The following is a 23,527-nucleotide window of genomic DNA, read 5'->3' on the forward strand; positions in this document are numbered from 1 at the left end:
TCGGGGAGGGGTACGTTTGTGTGTGTGGGGGGTACATTTTTTTGACAGGCCTGCCTGTCTTTTATTAATTTTTTTTTTTTTTTAATGTGGCAGATATTTTGCACAAAATATCTGTGCCATGGAAAAAAATGAATAAAAAAGCCTGGAAGGCCTGTCAAAAAATACCTGCAGACCTGACAGTAACTCAGTTACCGACAGGTCTGCAGCAGTCAGGTTTGCTAATAGTAAAACCCGATTCAAAACAGCCAAGCCAATTCAAAATAGTGAATCAATTGCTTGGCTATTTTGCATGGGGTTTTGCTAATTTGCATGGGAGGATTGCTACAGGCTTTAGTGAACGGGGTTGGAGGGAAATTTGGTTGCAAAGGGCTCCCATACCGATCGATACACGATCGGTTTGCTTAGTGAATTTGGGCCTTAATTGTCAAAGAGGTGAGTCTTCATATATTTTTCTGAATGTGGTGTAGTTTGTCTCTTTCCTGATAGCTTCTGGTAGGTCACCCAGATAAGTTAGCATAACTTAGCAAGATCATCCTTTTAAGGATACTGTACATGCTTTTTTGACCGGCACCAATGCCACCCTTTAAGTCTCCCCTCATAAATAATCATTCACAGTATTTGAGCTATGTTATGAATCTAATATGTTTACATGTACTATGTAAAACTAGCTTAAGATACTCTGTCATTTGTGCTACTATTTTATTATATACTATTACATACGACTGACAAGGTTGTTTGTTTCTAGGATTTATTCTGATTTCTTTGTTCTTCTCTCTAAGTTCTTGACCACATTTAATTGCATTATGTTATGTATCTGTATCTGCATTTGTTCAATGACTTTTTGTATGTTTAAAAAACTTTAATAAAAAGATGATTGAACTTAAAAAAAAAAAAGTCTCCCCTCCCTATCGTTCTTCCCCATTATACTTTTTCTATCCAATGATTATAGTTCTTCCCCTCTTTCCCTTTTGTTCCTGTTCCAGTTGTTCATTTACTAATTTTAATACTTCATGTATCGCCCTTTGTTTTTAATATGTAAACCGCCTTGAAGCCTAATTAGGTGAATATCAAACTTTTAATAAACTTGTGATCCTGGGCAAATCACGAAATCCTCCACTGCCTCAGGTACAAACTTAGGGGGTCGATATTCAAAGCGATTTAACCATCCAGTTAAATCGCCCGTGTGGGGCTAACTACTAATTTTCAATGGCATTTAACCAGTTAGTGTCACTGAAAATAACTGGTTAGCACCAAACTGAAAACCAGTTATTTGGGGAGCGTTCCAGGGGCGGAGCCAGCACTTGGCTGGTTAAGTTTATTTTTTTAACTTTAGTTATTTATATACCAACTGTCAAGGGAGGTTGGCTAAGCAGTTTTACATTTAGGTACTCAGGTCCAGATTCTCAAAACTTTAACACTGTCGCTAAACTATTTTCCGGCGGTTTAGCCTGTATGCAGTTTAGTGGCGGATTATCAAAACGGATTAACTCTGTCTTTCTCGCAGGTTTCTCACAGTCTCCGACACTGCCATGCAAATGGGCTCTTCGACACTGAAATGAGCCCTCCGGTGGATTCTTAAAAATGCCGAGCCATTTTCAAAAAGCGGTGAACCATATGAAAATGGGTCCTATCTTTATGTGATGACCCACTGCCAGTTAAGTGCTGAATATCACGCTTACTCCCCGTCTTACAAAACCACACAAGAAGATTTTAGTGCTGGCCAGCGCACTGAATGCTCTGCGCTGCTCCAATGCTCATAGGAACTCTATAACCGTCGGAGCAGCGCAGAGCATTCAGAACGCCAGCCGGCGCTAAAAACCTCTTGCACAGTTTAGTAAAAGGGGGGGTTAACCAGCTGTGTGTTAGCTGTTCCGGAAACCTGGATAGTCAATGCTAGTACCCAGCCAGGCCTGGCATTGAATTTCCCCTTAAAATGCGGGCGGGCCGAGTCAGCAAAATACCGCTTGCCACAGGCTGAATAATCGGATCCCTAGACTGTTGAGCCCACCAGTGACAGGGAAATACTTCCTGCACCTTGAATGTATTTCACCTGGAGCTACTAAAGAAAAAAGGTGCGTGCTAAATCATTTATGGTTTTGGAGGGAAATTAATATAGCCTAGCTTGAATGCCAAGGAACAATGCTCAGGTAAGTAGGTCCAGGTTATTTGGACAAAACAGGTCCATGACTGCAAATTATATTTGTTTTCTTGAAACTAAATTGGCATGCTGTAACATCTGATATGCAGTATGAAGCATCTGTTTGTCTTCTCCCAGAGCCTTTATCAGTGAAATTAGCACATTGCATACCTCATGGGATTGCCATGCTGAAGTCACTTGGTTACAGAAAACCTCCAACTGCACACAGAGCCACAGCAGGATGAGCTGTGCCATTTTGTTCATACTTTTATAGCCTGTGAGGCAAAGGTCCAAACCAAAACTGATGCAAATGCACCCAAACAAAATGGGTGGGAACATCTGCTCCAAGAATGTCTCATGGGAACGTCTGAACCAAATGTGCATCATGGAAATATCTGTCTGAGTATGCACCATGGGAGGGGGGGGGGGGGGGAGTCACTCCATATCTCGCCTTGTGGGAAGATCTGCCCTAAGCTAGGTCTCTTGGGAATGTTTGGCAATAGTTTGTGCCACACCTGTGTGAGCATCTGTTCAGTCTGTGCCCAAGGGGATAACTGTGTTCCATCTGCACCTCCTAAGAACATGTATCCCTGAGCCCACGTGCATTTCAGGCTACAAATACCCAAGACCTACCTGTTCAGCAACTCAAGAAAGGAGCAGGAGATCCAACTGTGTAGGGCCTTCCAGGGACCCACTTTAATTATGGCATTTGGGACTGAAATCAAAAATGTTTTAACTAGAAGTCATTATCAATGTGTATACCGAATGAGGGGACACTTGGGGGCTGGTCTTCCAGGGACTCACTTTAATTATGGCATCTGGGGCTCAAATTAAAATGGTTTAACAACTAGAAGTCATTATCAATGTGTATACAGAATGAGGGAACACTTGGGGGGCTAGAAAACCCAGAAGGAGAGAGATGTTATATGGATAAGATAGTAGCATTTTCATTTTGTCTTTTTTTTTTTTTTGTACACAAGAAAACCACATAGAAAGCTGAAGGATTGAACTGGTATGTACACATAAGTACTAGATTTTGATAGGGTTACCTCCTGGAACCTATTTTAAAATGAGCAATGCTGCCAAGTGCCAAGAAAGCAAACAATGTTGTAGAGCAGATTAACAAAATACAAAAGAACTGTACAGAAAAAATGTCAATGTAAGAATGGAGCACCATGTGATGTACTGCCCGAGTGGATCTGAAATGAGGCCGCTGCGTCCTGGCACACTTGCACAAACAAGGTAAAAGTATGTTGGAAATTTTTCTTAATCACTTGCACCTGATATGACAAACTTTGCAAAACATTTATGGGATTACAGTACCCACTCGATGAAGCAAGAAGGCGCATCAGTGAAGCCAGACAAATATCAATGGACAACTTCTGTAGACGCGTATGCTCAAGGTTGGTGGGAGGTGGATCTTGTTTAGTTCAATGTGGAATTTCTTTTGGGTTTTATGTCTTTGGAGGCAGAGGAGGTTGATACCAACAACATTTCTGGCCGTATGAATTTAGGACACTCCAAGGTGGCTACGAAAATATTGTGCGAAGGCTCTGACCATTATCTAAAATTAAATCCTTGTAAGACTGAGGCACTATGGGTAGGTAAAGAGAATCTGGATTTCCCCGAGAAATTAGCTTTGAATGGGGTTGGACTGACCCTGCCAATAGGAGTATCGGGTATCTGCCTAGGGCAGCAGCCTAGTGCCCACAAAGTCAACAAGAGAAGCCAGAAAGCAGCAGTAGACTGGCAGCATCTGACACCTCCTCCCAAAAGAGATTTGTGCCAGAGGAGCAGGATGCTGCAGGTCTAAAGCTCACGGAGGGTTGAGAAGAAGGAAGAGAAGATGCTGGACATATGGGATGGGAAAGGAAGATTACATGCTGGACTACTATACAGTGGGGGACACATGGCTGAAGGTTTGCCGACAGCACTAGATACCCTTGGGCTAACCCTAGAATGGGATACCACTGCCCTTGGTTAGGGTGGTAAGTTTATAAATCCACACTGATTAAAACCAGTCTAGATGAAATGCTTCAAGCACAGCAAGGTTTGTGCATCTCCCCCCTAGGCTGCAGATTTGGTAATAGGTAGAATGTAACTGATACAGAGGGGCATTTTCAATAGAAAGTCTAAGGGCTCCTTTTACAAAGCCGCGCTAACGGGTGTAACGCGCGTGACTTTTCATCACGTGCTAACCCCCGCGCTGGCCGAAAACTACCGCCTGCTCAAGAGGAGGCGGTAGCGGCTAGTGTGGCCGGCGGTTTAGCGTGCGCTATTAAACCACTAGTGCGGCTTCATAAAAGGAGCCCTAAGTTTGACTTTGGACGTTTCCCGCAAGACATCCAAATATTTTTTCCCCCAAAACTGACCTGCTAGATGTCTTAGCCTAGCAAAACATCTATCTTTATTTGGCCATAATCGAAAAATAGAACGTCAAGATGAAACATGCCCAAAACAAACCATTTGCATACAGGAGGGGCCAGCATTTTTAATGGACCGGTGACAGCAGAGCAGTGGGGCACATTAGAAGGCACTGCGGTGAACTTCACATAAAGGGTGTCAGGACATTTTATAAAATGTTTTGATTATTGTTGTAAAATGTCCAGGTGCTAATCCCACCCAAAAGATGCCTCTGTCAAACCCCAGATTTAGATGCACTGGAGACAAAACAACCAGAAAGACATCTAGAAAGTCAGTTTTGAAAATGGCCACTTGGACGTTTTGACTAGTAAGATGTCCAAGTGCCAGTTTATGCTGTCTTTTGAACATTTATCTTTTTCGACAATGAGCCTCACAGGCTCCTGGGCCATGTCCAGGCAAATATGCGATTGGGAACCACTGTCTAAATTCACAACTTTGAACAAAATACAGAGGAAGAAAGCTGAAAGTAAACAAACAGGAGCCTTGCTTTTTCTGAGTACTGTTGGACAGATAGCTACAAATAAAAGACAGCTGAGTTAATACATTTTAATGCATGCATCATTTTTCTGAGCCTGGTTACATTCTTGGGTTTCTGTTTATTTGGTTTTAATTCTCTACTAAAACAGCTAAATGACTGTAAAGTTAAAACACTGTCATTCTTAAACACACACACATATTTCTTGCCAGAGACAAGCTGTTACAGTATTCCACAAAGCAATAAAGAAATGCCAGTGTTTTTATAGAAGAAATTGCAGGGAAGCCAGCAAACATCACCATCCTGAAAACCAATCTCACCAATTGCACATCAGTGTTACTTCTCATTCTTAGTTTGTACCATACTTCCATGGAGTCATCCATCTAAAGTAATTTCCCCGTAGTTACCTCTCAAGGGCTACTGAAATTGTTCTGCTGTTTTGTATATTTAGGAAACCCTTTTACAGAAAATCGCAGTTTCAGTCTTCAAATCCCATATCTTTCTGCAGCTGACCACTGCACTCAAACACCCAGTGCAGAGTATGCTGATAGAACAGCCAGTGTGTTTAGCTCACTGCTGTGAATCAGTGCACAAATAGGACAGTATAATCTCTGTTTTATTCGCAATTCCTAATGTTCTGATTATTTGGGTTTATTTTACCCCTGCTGCACACATTGGACGTCAATTTATTGTCCAAAACACAGCAGACAACATTTCGGAAAGACTGGGGATGCCAAACAACACAAAATTACCCCCTCCCTGGACAACATGAAGGAATCTGCTCGGAGGGTGCTCAGCACCCACAGGGATGGCTCTTGTGGACCATATGACCCAAAATCCTTTTTCTGGATGTCAGCTCTTATTATGGAGCCCAGCACTGGACAGCTAAGACTAATTTGTCCTTACAAGCATCACTTTACAATTGTCCTCGTTATAGTTCATCTGCCATTTAGATGCCCAATTCTGCAGTTTCACCAAATCCTTCTTCACCTACTCACGATTTAACACCTATTTGGGGCTTTCTGCATGTTTAATCATCTCACTTGTTCCCTTTTCCAGATCATTTTAGGAGGTATGTTACACAGCATCAGCCTGATTCTTTACAATTAGAAGGTTTTCTTAAGGGTCATGAGAAATTACCTTGAGCAGTGTTAGGAGTAAATTAAATGTTAAGCTACTTAAAATTAGACAATTTTGTCTTATTTCTTATTTTTGTATGTTTTCCCTTGCTCAAGTGTGCTCTCTTTCCCTTGACGTGGGCTTGTAGGTTTCTTGTCTTTTAATACGAGAATGCTTATTATTCTAGTTTACTTTGTACCTAGCTTTGGCCCTCTTTTATGAAGCTGTGTTAGGGTTATTGTTTTTATCGCCGGCCATTGCAGTAAAAGCTCCAATATTCATAGAAATTCCTATGAGCAGCTTTCACCGCAACAGCCAGCAATAAAAAACCCTTAAAAGCGGGGCCTTTATTTCTAATTTTATGGACCAATATGGTTATTCTTATGTTCTTACAGTATAACTGTGCAAGAATACCGTTATCTGCATTTTTACAATATGTTGCAACAGGTGGTACGAGAGTTAGGTAATTTGTGAGGTAAGTCAATCTCTGTTCTTCCTTACGCATAGAGCGCACTGGACTACAATTAAGGTAGCTAAGATTTCAAATGGACTTTCCACAATGTGTTCGTCTTGTAACTCACAGGAAGGCACGCTAACTCATACGATCTATGACTGTTCACATCTATCAGTCTATTGGAGCAAAGTCTGGGAAACCATTTCTACAATCTCGAGTATACAAGAGCCCTTAAATTTGCGCATTTTCATACTGAGTCATCATCATGCAAGGCTGCTTAACGTCTTGCTATTTTTGGCCCTTAAAAATATCTTACATTGTTGGAAAGACCTATCTATGGTGAATTATATTAATTGGTGGAATACGTTCTGCCTTACAGTAAAATATGAAAGTGCCATAGCGGAAAGGCACAAGTCTATGAGCTCATTTATCAAAATCTGGAGTCCAGTCAACTCCTATTGCAATACAGACTGATGGCATTCAGTTATTGTGCTAGGATATAGATATCTACAACAGAACTTATGCATTATATCATGGGTTGCTATCCATATTTATACGGGGGTATAATAACTCCGGTGTTCCTCTGTGCTTTGGATATTGTATATGGTTATGGCTGCAGGTTGTGCTGACACTCTTTTTGGATAGGCAGGGGACAGCTTGTTGTATTGCATAGATAATATTTTATGAATTTTCTGCTTCGTACAACTTGTCTGTATCTTGCCTTGTTAACATTTATTGTATTTTTGTATTTTATTAAAATCAATAGAAAATCTTTGAACTGGAAAAATTATTTAATAAAAAAATACAGCATCAGCCCTATTAAGATCCTTGGAGCATTCAGCTTCCTTCAATGGTATAGTTAACCATTTCATTCTATTCTTTGCTTCCTATTTTTCTTCATAATGGAGCTATTCTATCCCTTTTATTATTTTGCTGCCTTCTCTGGACCTTTGCTAGTTTTCTTTTTTTTTTTAATCTTTATTGATTTTCGAATAGTAACAGTGCAATACATATGAATCCAAACATATAACAAATCAAGAAAAGCACTTTGAACATACAAATAATTGAAAGTAATATTTCCCCACACCCCTTTTACTTAATAATATAAATACAATTATTCTTCCAATAACCCATTCTTATTTAAAATAATACCACATTCCCCCCCTGGATGTATAAGGAAATCAGACAAAAATAAAAGAGAAATGACAACTATATAGAAGCAATAAAAGATGCCAATGGACCCCCACCAAATTAAATACATTACTTTGCCCCAAAATTTCAGCATTCATTTTTTCATATTTGTAGCTGGAGCATAAGTTCGCCCACCAGAAAGGTTTGCTAGTTCTCTTATATTTGAGATATACTGAATTTTATTTTCTTTACTTTTTGTGGCCACCATAAGCTGGGGATTTCAATGTATTCTTTACAATGATTCCAAGAACCACATTAGAGCTTTTTGTGAGTCATACACTGAATGTCTCTTTACACAAACAGTTAAGCTCTGGAACTCATTGCCAGAGGATGTGGAAACAGTGGTTATCCTATCTGGGTTTAAAAAAAGGTTTGGACAAGTTCATAGAGAAAAAGTCCATAGTCACATAGGGGAAGTCACTGCTTGTCCTGGGATCGGTAACTTGGAACGTTGCTACTATTAGGATTTCTGCCAGGTTCTTGTGACCTGGACTGATCACAATATTGGGCTAGATGGACCATTGGTCTGACCCAATATGGTTATTCTTATGTTCTTATAGTATAATGAGGCAAGAATACCCTTATCTACACTTCTACAATAAGTTGCAACAGGTGGTACGAGATTTAGGTAATTTGGCAGGTAGGCCAATTGATGAATGCATGTGGGGCCCAGTCTAATGGCTCATGGTGTCAGGTGGAGGACCTGGGCTCCTCTTCTGGTTCAGGATAGCTGCAGCTGGGGATGTTGCACAGGTAGTACATACACAACCCTTCGGAGGAAAAGGGAAGTTATGACTATCACATAATCTACACATAACCCTTTGGAGGAAAAGGGAAGTTATGATCATCACATAATCTAAACTAAAACTTGAATTTATAGACCGGGTCATTTTCATATAATAAAGCTTGACTTGATTTACAATAAAATTAAAAAAAAAAGAAAAGAAAAGAGAGCTCCAAGGCTTAGCCTAAGAACATAAAAATAGCCATACTGGATCAGACCAATGGTCCATTTAGCCCAGTATCCCGTTTCCAACAATAGATAATCACAAGCACCTGGCAGAAACCCAAATACAGTGCCCAGCAGAAGAGGAGGCCGATCTGCGGGCACCGGCATCAAGCACAGGACATGCCGGTGCCGGTGCCCAGATGACGGTAAGAAGTGGCGGGGGGAGCCCAATCGCGTTGGGGGGTGCCCAATCACGGGGGGTGGGTGCCGGATCACGGGGGGGAGGGTGCCAGATCAAGGGGGTGGATCACAGGGGGGGGGAGCGGATCACAGGGGGGAGCAATGCTGGTTCTCGTGGGGGGAGGGGAACGTATCAAAGCGAGTTTCCATTATTTCCTATGGGGAAACTCGGTTTGATAAATGAGCATTTTGGATTACGAGCATGCTCCTGGAACGGATTATGCTCGTATTCCAAGGTACCACTGTAGTAGCAACATTCAAATCTACCAATCCCAGGGCTAGCAGTGCCTTCCCTCCATGTCTGTCTCAATAACAGACTATAGACTTTTCCTTCAGGAACTTGCCCAAACCTTTTTTTTTTTTTTTTTTAACCACTGTAACCACATCCTCTGGCAACAAACTCCAGAGCTTAACTATTCGTTGAATGAAAAAGCATTTCCTCTTATTTGTTTTACAGGTATTTCCATGTACTTAAGAACATAAGAATAGCCTTACTGGGTCAGACAGGTGGTCTATCAAGCCCAGTAGCCTGTTCTCATGGTGGCCAATCCAGGTCTCTAGTACCTGGCCAAAACCCAAGGAGTAGCAACATTCCATTCAGAATCCTAAAGAATAGCAAGATTATGGAATCTCAAAGAGTAACAACATTCCATACTATTAATCCAGGGCAAGCAGTGGCTTCCCCCATGTCTTTTTCAATAACAGACTATGCATTTTTCCTCCAGGAACTTGTCCAAACCTTTCTTAAAACCAGCTACGCTATCCCCTCTTACCACATCCTCTGGCAAATGCGTTCCAGAGCTTAACTATTCTCCGAGTTAAAAAAAAATTTCCTCCTATTGGTTTTAAAAGTATTTCCCTGTAACTTAATCAAGGGTCCCCTAGCCTTTGTAATTTTTGACGGAGTGAGGAAAAAATAAAAAATAAAAAAAAATCGATCCACTTGTACCCGTTCTACTCCACTCAGGATTTTGTAGACTTTATTGTAACTTTATTGAGCACTTCCTAATCTATTTTTTATTCTTTTCAAAAATTACAATCAATTCACTGTTTTCTGTCCTGTACTACTCAGGTTTTTATAGCCTTTTCTTTTCCAAGCTGAAGAGCCCTAACCTCTTTAGCCTGCTACAGATGAAAACAGATCCATTCCCTTTATCATTTTAGTAGCTCTTCTTTCAGCTTTTTCTAATTCCGCTGTATCTTTTTTGAGATATGGCAACCAGAACTGAGCACAATGCTCAAGGTGATGTAGCATCATGAAGCAATACAGAGGCATTATAGTATTCTTGGTCTTATTTACTGCCCCTTTCCTAATAAACTCCTAGCATCCCGTTTGCTTTTTTGGCCATCACCACACACTGGGTGGAAGATTTTTAGTGTATTATCTACAATGACACCTAGATCTTTTTCTTGGATGCTGACTTCTAAGGCGGACCCTAGGATCTGATAACTATGGTTTGAATTATTCTTCCCAATGTGCATCACTTTGTATTTGTCCACATTAAGGGGTCCTTTTACTAAGGCTCGCTAACTGATTTAGCGCACGTTAAATGCGAAACACATTCATAGAATATAATGGGCACGTTAGCATAGCGTGCGCTAAATCAACTAGCATGCCTTAGTAGGAGAGGAGGTAAATTTTCATCTGCTATTTGGATGCCCAATCTTCCAATTTCCAAAGGTCGGCCTGCAATTTTTCAGAGCCTGCGTGCGTTTTAACAGCCTCTGGTTGAAAAGTCTCACTGCCTCGTCGGGACTATATGAATTGTAAGCAAAAGATCCCCGGCTAGTCACAAATGAAAGTTGATGAGACCAGATCACAGTCTGATTCTGACTGAGCTGGAGACCCCCCCCAAAAGGAGCAGGGGGAAACTTCTAGCACCCTCTCTCTCTCCCCCCTAAAAAGAAACCCAGAAACAAATAAGCCGCAGGGGGGGATTACTGCAATGCCCTGCGGCAACCGATCAACCACAGGGTGTCTGGTTTGTCTGGTCCCTTCAGTCTAATACATATTTTTTTAATTATTATTTATTTAATTTTCTATACGTTCTACCTGGAGAGTTCAGAACTGTTTACATGAGTTTATTCAGGTACTCAAGCATTTTTCTCTATCTGTTCTGGTGGGCTCACAATCTATCTAATGTACCTGGGGCAATGGGGGGATTAAGTGACTTGCCCAGGGTCACAAGGAGCAGCGTGGGTTTGAACTCATAACCTCAGAGCACTGAGGCTGTAGCTTTAACCACTGCCCCACTCTAGAAATCAAAATGTAGTAAAAGTAGCCAAGTACAGGACAATCAAGTCTTTGTGACATCACTGAAGAGGTTGGCTCTTAAGCACTGATAGAATGAGGCATTCTGATGTCACAGTACTGGTTATCAGAGGCTGAAGCTTTTCACACTATTTATTTATTCAATTTTCTATACCATTTTCCCAGGGGAGCTCAGAATAGTTTACATGAATTTATTCAGGTACTCAAGCATTTTTCCCTGGCGGGCTCACAATCTATCTAATGTATCTGGGGCAAAGGGGGGATTAAGTGACTTGCCCAGGGTCACAAGGAGCAGCGTGGGTTTGAACCCACAACCCCAGGGTGCTGAGGCTGTAGCTTTAACCACTGCGACACACACTCCCCTATATTACATAGATAGATCTCTATGTTTATAAGACTTGGTGGAACATCTGTCTGAACACCATTTACCACAGGATGACTTTGCAGTACAGGCATGACACAATTCTACCAGGCTGGAGCTCAAAGGCATCAAAGCAACACAGCACAACAGAACGCACATTGTCTTCTAATTATCACAAGCAGGTGATTCAGAACAATTACCGGGCAATCTTTACACTTGAAGCAAATGGATTTCTTCTGTGCTCAAACCGGAAACTCACATTTTAAACGCAAACTACGGACATTGGGCTATGCTACTTTTTTGAGAAAGCGTCCCACTTAAATGTATTTTTTTTATTTTCCATAGAGTGTTCGGAGGGTAAAATGTGCTGAGCTAACTTTCACCAAGACTGCCAAATGAGTCCGGCTCAGGGGAGGCAAGACGGCCCAAGTCCTAGGGCTTCCCCGACTGTATGCAGCAATCACAGCTCCGGCGTCATTAAGAAAGAAGATTTCAAGCCCATGTGTACAATGGGAGCAAAGTCTGGACCTGGAATTATCTGAGTAATTTAGATCTGGTAGCAGATGAGCAGAAAATAAAAGCAGATTCTCCAAGCAACAAGTAGTTTTGAGAAGGCTCGGCACTCCTGAGAAATTGTAACCGGTCTGTGGGAACACACAAATTAAGGTATCCCATGCAACATTCACATTTAGCTGATAATTCTTTCCATCGGTAACTAGCTATTTCTACATGCTTTTATATTTCTGTTTATGCTGCCAATGTAGCTGAAAAGCACACAAAATAAATATACTGCTGCAGGAGAAATGACACATTCCGTAATAAAATTAAATGGATATTTGAATGCTCTACAGCAGTGTTTCTCAAATTTTTCAAGCCAAGTACTCCCTAAGCCTAACAAATACCAACCGAGTACCCCCGCCCAAGCTCCACCAAAGACCCGCCCAAACTCCGCCCCTGACTCCACTCTCATAATAATAGTACTAATTGTAATGCAATTTCTTCCAGCCATTTTTCATATACACACAATATAATCTTATTAATACAGGATTGGCTGTGTCGGAACCTCTCCAATGTCAGAATTGGCATTGGGGGAAGGCTTGTGAGCTGGCCACGTGCGGTTGCTGCATGCACCTGGCCCATTCCTGTTGTGGCGGCAGTGGCAGGGGAGGTGGGAATACAGCGTGTCGGGTGGCTGTTGAGGCAGCGGTGGGTGAGAATGAAACGTTTTGGGTGGTTGTTGCAGTGGCGGCAGCAGGGGTGGGTGGGAATAGAGTATGTCGGGTGGCAGGGTTGGCTTTGGGGGTGGGGTGGGTAGACAGGGAGAGAGGACTCATGGAGAGACAGAGAGAGATGTTGGTTGTGGAATGAGATCTGGAGGAGAGGAAGATTTGCATGCAGGAGATTTGCATGAGGGAGGAGGGAGATTTGGAGTGGAAGATGGAGGAAGGAGACAGGGGAGGGAGGAGAGGAAAATTTGCATGAGGGAGATGGAGGAGATGAAGATTTGAATAAGGTATGCAAATCTCTCTCATGCATATTCATTGTGGATATCCTGAAAACCCGACTGACCAGGACTGGGTTGCAAGTCACTGGGCTAAATAAACCATGGCATATTTTTGACAAGGAAAATTGCTAGCAGAGTATACAAAAGCTAGGCAGAAGTGGGAGAAACTAAGGTGCAAAGAGGTCCAGGAGCCCTAAAGAAGTGGTCTAATACCACAAAACATTGGCAGGAATGGGAAGGATATGGGTTATACACACTGTTTTCTTTTGTGGTTTGTTTCACCCCTAATATTTATTTATTTATTTTTTTACCTTATAGGCAAAAAGTCTTTTTTTTAATGCCAATAATGTCTAATAGGGTACAGCTAATTCTATAATGGCTCACCAGTGACCTGAGGTTTTTTTTCTTTCACTGTAATAGGTGTCTCGTGGGACAGCAATTTTAGCAAATTATTTAAATGGAGAGTTATTGAATTTGGGTTGTAGAAAAGAAGGAAGCCCATAACACAGCTACGACTTTCTGGAGACACTGAGAAATTCTTTGGACTTGTGGTCCCAAGGGGTACAATCTTTTTGGCAGACACACACTGTGGTAACAGTACACAGGGGGGTGGGGGGAGGGGATTGTTTTCCCACTTTGAATTGGAGCAAAACGACTTGACATTCTTATACACTGGAAGAACATTTGTTCCGATAGATCACTAATGGGCCAGTGTCTATAGACTTCTGGAATATGTTTTCTTAACACTTTGCCATTGAGTTTGCAATTCTCATTTGACGTTTTAATTAAAAATAAAAAAGGAAACTATTAGATTCAGCACCAGTGCCTGCAAGTCCATTACCTATCTAAGCAAGTTCAGCTGCCCCTCAATAATATAAATAAAACACCACAATATATTATTTAGTGATTTGATTCATTTTCTGCCCTGTTCTCCCCAAAGAGCTCCGAAGGGGTTATAGGTTAACATACATAATATGCAGTTAACAAGTTACAATCTGCCATAGTTACAGTATAAGGTTTGTTGTTTTTTTTTTTTATACAAGTGTTTAGCCTAACTTGACACATACTAGGGATCTAATACCGATATACATAATATACAGTTTATGGTTATTTGTATGGATATGTTATCACACTTATTATAAGTTTAAAAATGAATAAAGATTTAAAAAAAAAAAAAATTTGACATAGTTACAGTGCAAGAGTTATCAATATAAGTTTTTATCCGACATACCGAGGATCTATACAGTACTGCAAGTAGTTTACAAGGCATTAGGCCAAGAGAAAGGTAACTCTTCAGCGTGTTCCTTGACCCCTATTTCTACACATTCAAGAGGACAGTGACGACTGCAAAACTCTGCCATTGTTTTCCAGTCAGAAATAAAACATCTCCAGTAAAAGCCTAGGTTTCCCTATTAGGCCCTGCATAAACGACGCTCCGAGTTGGGCACGCTTTACAGAAAAGCGCGTAGCACCAAGATTTATGCTTACCTTTGGGTGTAGGGATTTACACCAACAGAAACCAAGTGTAAAGCTTTGCAAGTAAATTAGTCATGGATCCCCTCCAATTCTATAATACTGTACACATCTTTAGTAAACACCCGCGAGTAGAGTTACCAGATTTTCTGGACCCTCTAGACTCGCCCCCAGGCCCACTCATCCCCACACCATTACGCCCCCCAATCCTACTCTAGCCCCATCCCCCGCTCTCGTCAGGCAGGAGGGAAATTTGATAGAAGCTTTTCAAAACCCAGACAAAATCCTGGGCTTTGAAAATCCGTCCAGACCCACAAACATGTCCTCAAAAGGAGGATATGTCCAGAAAAATCCAGACATCTGGTAAACCTACCCTTGTTTCTCCAATGGCCACACCCCCTTTTCAGTTGCACGCTAAAAGATTTCAATGTGTATCCTTGTAGAATAGCACTTGGCAAGATGCGAGTGTAAATCTAAATTTGTTGCCGATTATCATGCAATATTTTTAGCACTCAATTATTGGCGATTTGCGCACCCAATTTTGAGCACCCTATATAGAATCCGAGGGTATGTCACCCATGTTCAACATTGTTGAACAGAGCTTAGGCATCTTGCTGGCACCTACACACTTAACTGTTCTCTTATCTGCAAAAGTGGCAGCATTATGTAATGCTGTGCAAACAATTTCTATTCAGAACCACAAGCGATAGTACAATCAAACAAGAGAGAAACCACAGAGGAAGCTTAGAATTACACAGATCACACCATCAAACATAAATCCGTTGAGCATAAAATTGCAGCTCTAATTTAGGAGCATAAAGGAAAATCCACCCCTTCCCCTTCGTAAGAGGCAACCTAACCAATCCAAATACCCCAGGCACTGCAAGCAAGCAAGTAAATATCCAGTCACTTCAACTAACTCTGTGCATTGCATGTGTATATGCACCAGGTATGTTATATGTGTGTGTGTGTCATATGCCTCACGTGTGCGCATGTGTTTGTGTGTGTGGTAGGCGCCATACAAAAACTGGCATTTGTTACAGTGTTTTATCTCCTCCCTCCTTCCAGAGAAAATGCCAGGAACTACCAGCCAGCCTAGACTTTTATGGCCACCATCCCTTCCAACATATAAAAAGACCTAAGCCTTCAAACTTCCCCCCCCTCCACCCCTCCCATATCATACTGGCAGAATAGTACTTTTCCCCAAGGGAATAAAATTAAAACCTACCATGCAGATGTGTAACTAGGTGGGGTGCAAGGGGAGCAGGTACTCCCCTAAACAGATTCTTAATAAAATGGTGCCTATGCAGATCAGGCCTTCAGCTTCACATTGACATCGCAAAAAAAAATCTACTGTAGGGGCGACTATGATAAAATGGGGAAAATGGTTAAAAAGAAGCTAAAAGGATCAGTTGCAAAGGTTAGTACTGTAAAGCAGGCGTGGATGTTATTTACAAATACCATCTTGGAAGCCCAGACCAGATGTATTCCACGTATCAGCAAATGTGGAAACAAGAGCTGGCGTGGTTAAAAGGTAAAGTGGAAGAGGCTATTAGAGCCAAAAAAAATCCTTTAAAGAATGGAAAAAGGATCTGAATGAAGAAAATAAGAAGAAACACAAGCACTGGCAAGTTAGATGCAAAGCATTGATAAAGACAACTAAGAAAGAATATGAAGAGAAACTAGCAAAAGAGGCAAAAACTCATAGCAATTTTTTTAGATACATCAAAAGCAGAAAACCTGTGAGGGAATCTGTGGGACCGTTGGATGAGCAAGGAGCAAAAGGGGTGCTCAGGGAGGATAAGGCCACAGCGGAAAGACTGAATGAATTCTTTGCTTCGGTCTTTAAGGAAGAAGATGTAAGAGATCTTCCTGAACTGGAAATGGTTTTCAAAGGTGATGATGCGGAGGAAATGAAAGAAATCTCGGTGAATCTGGAAGATGTACTGAGCCAAATCAACAAGTTAAAAAGTGATAAATCTCCAGGACTGGTTGGTATACATCTCAGAGTACTAAAAGAACTCAAATATGAAATTGCTGACCTACTGTAAGTGATCTTTAACCTGTCGCTAAAATCGTCTGTAGTACCTGATTGGAGGGTGGCCAATGTTACGATGATTTTTAAATCTGGGAAATTACAGACCGGTAAGCCTCACTTCAGTGCCGGGCAAAATGGTAGAAAATTATAAAAAATAAAATTGTGGAACACATAGACAAACATAATTTAATGAGACAGAGTCAGCATGGGTTCAGCTGAGGGAGATCTTGCCTCACAAGTTTGCTTGACTTCTTTGAAGGTGCGACTAAACATGTGGATAAAGGTGAGCCTGTTGATATAGTGTATCTAGATTTTCAGAAAGCTTTTGATAAAAGTTCCTCATGTGAGGCTCCTAAGAAAATTAAAGTGTCATGGGATAGGTGGAAAAGTTCAGTTGTGGATTAGGAATTGGTTATCGGATAGAAAACAGAGGGTAGGAGGAGAGTAAATAGTGGAGTGCCACAGGGGTCTGTACTAGGACCAGTGCTATTTAACTTATTTATAAATGATCTGGAAATTGGAACAACAAGTGAGGTGATTAAATTTGCAGATGACACTAAACTGTTCAAAGTTGTTAAAACGCATGCGGATTGTGAAAAATTGCAGGAAATTGGAAGACTGGGCGTCCAAATGTCAGATGAAATTTAACGTGGACAAATGCAAGTGATGCACATTGTGAAGAATAACCTGAATCACAGTTACCAGATGCTAGGGCCAACCTTGGGGGTTAGCGCCCAAGAAAAGGATCTGGGTATCATTGTAGACAATACGATGAAACCTTCCACCCAATGTGTGGCGGCGGCCCAAAAAGCAAACAGGATGCTGGGAATTATTAAAAAAGGGATGGTTAACAGGACTAAGAATGTCATAATGCTGTGATCTCATTTGGAGTATTGCGTTCAATTCTGTTCTCCTTATCTCAAGGAAGATATACCCCTCTCTTCTATTAAACTGCGGTAGCAGCTTTTAGCACAGAGAGCTGTGTTGAATGGCTAGCGCTGCTCCCGACGCTCATAGGAATTCTAAGAGCGTCGGAAGCAGCACCGGCCATTCAGCGTGGCTCCCCGCACTAGAAACTGCTAGCGCAGTTTAATAGAAGAGGCCAATAGTATCACTAGAAAAGGTTCAAAGAAGAGCAACCAAGATGGTAAAGGGGATGGATCTCCTTTCGTATAAGGAAAGACTAAAACAGTTAGGGCTTTTCAACTTGGAAAAGAGATGGCTGAGGGGAGATATGATTGAAGTCTACAAAATCCTGAGTGGAGTAGAACGGGTACAAGTGAATCGATTTTTCACTCTGTCAAAAATTACAAAGACTAGGGGACACGAGATGAAGTTACTTTTAAAATCAATAGGAGGAAATTTTTTTTCATTCAGAGAATAGTTAAGCTCTGGAACGCATTGCCAGAGGATGTGGTAAGAGCAGATAGCGTAGTTGGTTTTAAGAAAGTTTTGGACAAGTTCCTGGAGGAAAAGTCCATAGTCTGTTATTGAGAAAGACATGGGGGAAGCCACTGCTTGCCCTGTATTGGTAGCATGGAATATTGCTACACCTTGGGTTTTGGCCAGGTACTAGTGACCTGGATTGGCCACCGTGAGAACAAGCTACTGGGCTTGATGGACCACTGGTCTGACCCAGTAAGGCTATTCTTATGTTCTTATGTGTTTTTACAAAAGGTCTGCTCCCCCTGATGTCAAAACCTGGTTGTGCTTCTGCTACCACGGAAGCCCCATTCAGGGCTAGACTATGCGTCTTTGGAGACAAATATACAGCGCTGCGTACGTCTAGCACCAGTAAAGAAATTATAAGTTGTAGTAGTGAAGAGCACTCCCACACTAGGAAAAAGCCTCTTTTACACTCTGAACCTCCCACCTCATCAGGGCATGAAATTTATTCCACCAATCCAAAAAAGGAGGCATCTCCTGCAGTCAATGATTAAGAATGCATTTCCCCCCTCCCCCCACTATATATATGCTTTGCTTAACAGTAATTAACTTCTGTCATTTTAAATGAACAGGCAGCATGTCAATTGCTTTTAGATGTCTAGACAAACCTCTTTAAGAAACTTCATTTTTGAAAGGGGAGGGGTTGTTTCCTACTGTTGGTGAGTGAATCCAGCTCACAAGTTCCACTCTAGCACAGAAAAGGCATGGTCCGCTGCGCTATAGAAAAGTCAGTATGGTATTAATTTCTGTTGCCTGCTTTCAGCTTTGTCAGGGGTTGGGCAACCTGCAGTCCACCACTGAATTTTGCGCGGAAGTATAGACAGGAAATGACCTGCACAAACAGCATTAACCAGAGTTTTGTCGTCAGCGGAGCCACTGAAAGATATAAGGGGCAATTTGAGAAGTTCGGTTAAAAAAAAAAAAAAAACCAAAACCACAAAAACAAGTTAAAAAAATATTTTTTTAAAATTTGACAAAACCTATTTTTTTCGACAGGATGAAAGAACTGGACACTCACTGGATAAAGCATACCGCCCTCTATCCCTCCTCTTTTATAAAGGTGCGTTAGCCGTACCTGATTGGAGGGTGGCCAATGTTACGATGATTTTTAAATCTGGGAAATTACAGACCGGTAAGCCTCACTTCGGTGCCAGGCAAAATGGTAGAAAATTATAAAAAATAAAATCGTGGAACACATAGACAAACATAATTTAATGAGACAGAGTCAGCATGGGTTCAGCTGAGGGAGATGGGCGCGTTACAATGGGCGCGTTAGCATTTAGAGCGTGCTAAAACGCGTAGCGCACCTTAGTAAAAGGAGCCCTATGTTGAGAAATTTAACTGGTTTAAAAAAAAAAAAAAATTGTTTTTTTGTGGGGGGTTTTTTCGTTTACCAAACTTTTCAAACCAGCCTCATAGTAACATAGTAGATGACGGCAGATAAAGACCCGAATGGTCCATCCAGTCTGCCCAACCTGATTCAATTTAAATTTTTTAATTTTTTCTTCTTAGCTTTACCCAGTACTGTGCTTGGGTTCCAACTGCCGAAATCTCTGTTAAGACTTACTCTAGCCCATCTACACCCTCCCAGCCATTGAAGCCCTCCCCAGCCCATCCTCCACCAAATGGCCATATGCAGACACAGGCCCAGTACTGGCCTTAGTTCAATATTTAATATTATTTTCTGATTCTAAATCCTCTGTGTTCATCCCACGCTTCTTTGAACTCAGTCACAGTTTTACTCTCCACCACCTCTCTCGGGAGCGCATTCCAGGCATCCACTACCCTCTCCGTAAAGTAGAATTTCCTAACATTGCCCCTGAATCTATCACCCCTCAACCTCAAATTATGTCCTCTGGTTTTACCATTTTCCTTTCTCTGAAAAAGATTTTGTTCTACATTAATACCCTTCAAGTATTTGAACGTCTGAATCATATCTCCCCTGTCTCTCCTTTCCTCTAGGGTATACATATTCAGGGCTTCCAGTCTCTCCTCATACAATGGGACAAGACTTTTTTAAAAGAATTAGCAATTGGTTGGAAAGATAGAAGTATATATTAACAGGCCAATCATCATACTGAGTTTTGCTGGCAGTGAATTATATGGCACCTGTGTTAATTCTCTGTGTGCAGCCCCTCTGTATATAAAGGTTGGGGGTGGACAACAGAACTTGGATTGTGAGCCCACTAGTGACAGAAAAAAGTACTTGCATACAGTATATGTAAACCGCCTTGACTGTACCCACAGAAAGGCGGAATATCAAGTCCATGATTCTTTAAGCACTTAGGATAATGGAAACCTAAAACGGCTACCACACCTTAGTAAAAAGTTCAGGTCACCCTATGCATTAAGTGGGCCTCATAATAAAGAGGCCCTCAGGGGTGTTAGGAATCATTTTTTTTTTCAAAAAATTACAAGGCGGAGTGACAGGGTGCAAGGAGCTGACCACAGCATGGCCCCATGCACCAGGTCAAGGGGTGGCCCAGGCCAATTGGTCTAAGCTTCCCGCCATGATCTGGGCACCTGGCGGGGAAGGCGGTGTTTCAGGCAGGGAAATAAGAGCCTCTCCACCACCGGAAGCACCATTTGCAGTTTGGGACAGAAGAGCTGCTACCCTTCCAGTTCAACCTTGTGATGACTGTTGATATCTTCTCAGTTTTCCTGCTTGGTGGGAGTACCTGAGCCTGGAAGGCCACATGAAAGCAGTTCCCAGTTTCACTGTCAGAATGTTAGGAGCAGCTGGGGGTTAGATGTACCTTGGGTTGGGCCCTCCTTGCTGCATGGCAGGAGGCGCCCTGTTGAAAAGCACATGAGGCACAGTCTTGCTTATAAAGTGGCGGACTTTAAGGTGTTATCAGCTTGCAAAGAGCTTGGGTTGGCTCCAGTATTAGAGAATTACCCAGAGATGGGTACCCATGGCTATCCGCCAAGGTGGGGATTGGGAGGGAACCCATGGAGCGGGGACAGAACAGAGAAAAAATCCCATGGGGACGGGAACAAACTTTGTCTCCACCTCATTCTCTAAAAACTTGAGACTAGTATCAATATGTAAAAACTAAACACATCTTAGACAACTGGCAACTGAATTCAATGATTAAAAAAAACCTGTAGAATCTGCTTTCAGATTTAAATGAACTACATCATTTGTGTCTTGCCTGTCTTTGATGTGGCAACAAGAGTCTTGTTGGCTGATCAGACTCCTACCATCTGCAACGACCTTCCATCATGTGCCCAGCTACTCAAGCATCTTACTGTTACTGCAACAGACTCATCCATTGTCGCTGGCATCAAGGAGCATTTCCAACATTTAACAGGCACTTATTTTCATGTTCATCCATTACACAGTTTAGGCTCTCTTTTACACCCATGTCTGAAAGACAATCCAGTTACCTTCCCAGGTGATGTAAAAACATAGGCAACTGAATCTTTGGGAAAGTTGTACCAAAACCAGATCAAAATGGAAGGCTCTCTTTGTGATTTATAAACAGCTGGACAGAATATTGTCTCTTTTTATACTTTAATAAAAAGATTTAAAATATACTTTAAAATCATAAGTGGTTGAAGCTTGTGCAAATGAGGACAGAGTCGATGGGCCCAGAGCTCACGGGGATAGGGCAGGGATGGAAACGGAGCCTGCAAGGATGGGGCGAGGACAGTCCTCGTGTAAGAACATAAAAATAGCCTTACTGGGTCAGACCAATGGTCCATCAAGTCCAGTAGCCCGTTCTCAAGGTGGCCAATCCAGGTCTCTGGCCAAAACCCAAGGAGTAGCAATATTCCATGCTACCGATCCAGGGCAAGCAGTGGCTTCCATGTCTTAATAACAGACTATGGACTTTTCCTCCAGGAAATTGTCCAAACCTGTTAGCATTGCTGCTGTTATTCTCAGTTTTTAAGTATCAATTTTTGATTGTTATGGAGTGGAGGAGAAGCCTAATGGTTAGACTGAGATCCTGGGGAACTGTGTTCAATTCCTGCCGCAGCTCCTTTTGACCCTGGGCAAGTTACAAATCTTCCATTGATCCAGGTACAACCCCCCCCCCCAAAAAAAAACAACAACACATAATTTAGATTGTAAGCCCACTAGGGATAGAGAAATACCATGTACAGAGCGCTGTAGAAATGATAAGTAGTAGTATATCAAAGCTGCAGACAAATTGTTAGCATCAAATTGGATGTTATCCTTTGTTTTAGTAATGCAAAAGCAAGGGCGAAGGGGGCGGGGGGTCACAGGTGCCAAGATTATTGCGTGTATAACTAGCATCCTGATATGGGGGAACAAGTTAGGCCATCATTTTTAAAACTGGTAAAGTTTAGGATGTGCAGCCACATCCTCAGTGTTTAAGCATTGATACCGATACCTTTGCATTTGAAGAACTGGGTGGGGGGGTTGTTTTTTTTTTTGGTTTGTTTTTTTTTGGGGGGGGTCTGTGCATGCTTAAAAGTAGATTCAAATGCACCTCTTAAGGAAGAGAGGCAGCCGTCTCACACCTAACTTGCCCAATTCTTTCAACAGTCTATGCAAAGCTAACCTCCAGTAACCCTGCTCCTTGTCCCTTCGATCACATCACAACCGTGCACCGACCCCCCCCCAAGGACCTCCTTAGGCTGCACACAAACGAAAGAAAGAGACACTAACCACATCCTTCCAGTTACTCGCCCACGGAAAGAGAAGAAAATCGCTCCCTTCCAACGTCCTCTTCAGGAAGAAGGGGGAAGGAAGCAGCGACACTTGTGGATCCAGCCCTGGGGCGCAGCAACGGCTCTGCCCTAGCACCGATCCCGATCCCCGGCCGCAGCCACCGATAGCAGGAGCCCCCCCTCCGGCGAATCGCCGCCTGGCAGCGACAAAGTTATCCCCTCCCTCCCCACGCACTGCCACGAAAGAGCAAAGCGGCCACACACTCACCGGCAACAGCTCCCTCTCAGCTACTCTCTCCGTTCTCCGTCCGATGCTCAGTCCTGCTTTTGACATCATCCACTCCCTCGGCCACGCGCGCCTCTCCTCCCCTCCCTCCCTCCTACTCCTCCCACTCTCTCTATTGCCAAACACTGACTCACCCCAGCCTGCCGAGGTTGTGAAAGCCCAGCCGGCAAGACGTCCGAGGCATTCCTGCACACTGCCGAAGGTGGAGGAAGGGAGGGGCGTGGCAGCGGGCCCGGGAGGAGGGACACGCGGACGGTGATTGGAGGGGAAGGAAGGCTCCGGCTTCACACCATCCTCTCTCGGTGGCCGCTTTGGATTACCGCAAGGAGCGTTTAGCTGCCACCTTTACTGACCCCCGCCAGAAAGCATGCAAGCGCCATAACCTTCCAGATGTTACCAAGTGCAAGCTTTGATTTCAGTTGCTTTTGTGTACTTTCCCACATTAATGCCTCTTTTTTTTTTTTTTTTCCTCTCCTTATAATTAGTTTATGTTTTGGTTCCCGGAACTACCTGAAGG

General features: G+C 42.4%; 1 protein-coding gene across 9 annotated transcripts in view; it reads right to left on the reverse strand.

Moving 5' to 3' along the window:
• SGMS2 (sphingomyelin synthase 2) overlaps window positions 1-23,245 on the reverse strand; it is a 221,479-nt gene extending 198,234 nt beyond the window's left edge. For 3 of the 9 annotated variants that reach the window (XM_033956422.1, XM_033956378.1, XM_033956396.1), the window contains exon 1: window positions 22,993-23,115. The gene's annotated coding sequence lies outside the window, so the exon portion shown is untranslated. Of the gene's footprint in view, window positions 1-18,691; window positions 18,960-22,992; window positions 23,116-23,144 lie in introns of those variants that run through there. The other 6 variants (XM_033956441.1, XM_033956387.1, XM_033956432.1 and 3 more) reach the window with 4 other exon arrangements.
• Window positions 23,246-23,527: the final 282 nt, after the last annotated feature.

Source organism: Geotrypetes seraphini, chromosome 1 (assembly GCF_902459505.1).
Source record: "Geotrypetes seraphini chromosome 1, aGeoSer1.1, whole genome shotgun sequence".
Lineage (NCBI taxonomy): Eukaryota > Metazoa > Chordata > Amphibia > Gymnophiona > Dermophiidae > Geotrypetes > Geotrypetes seraphini.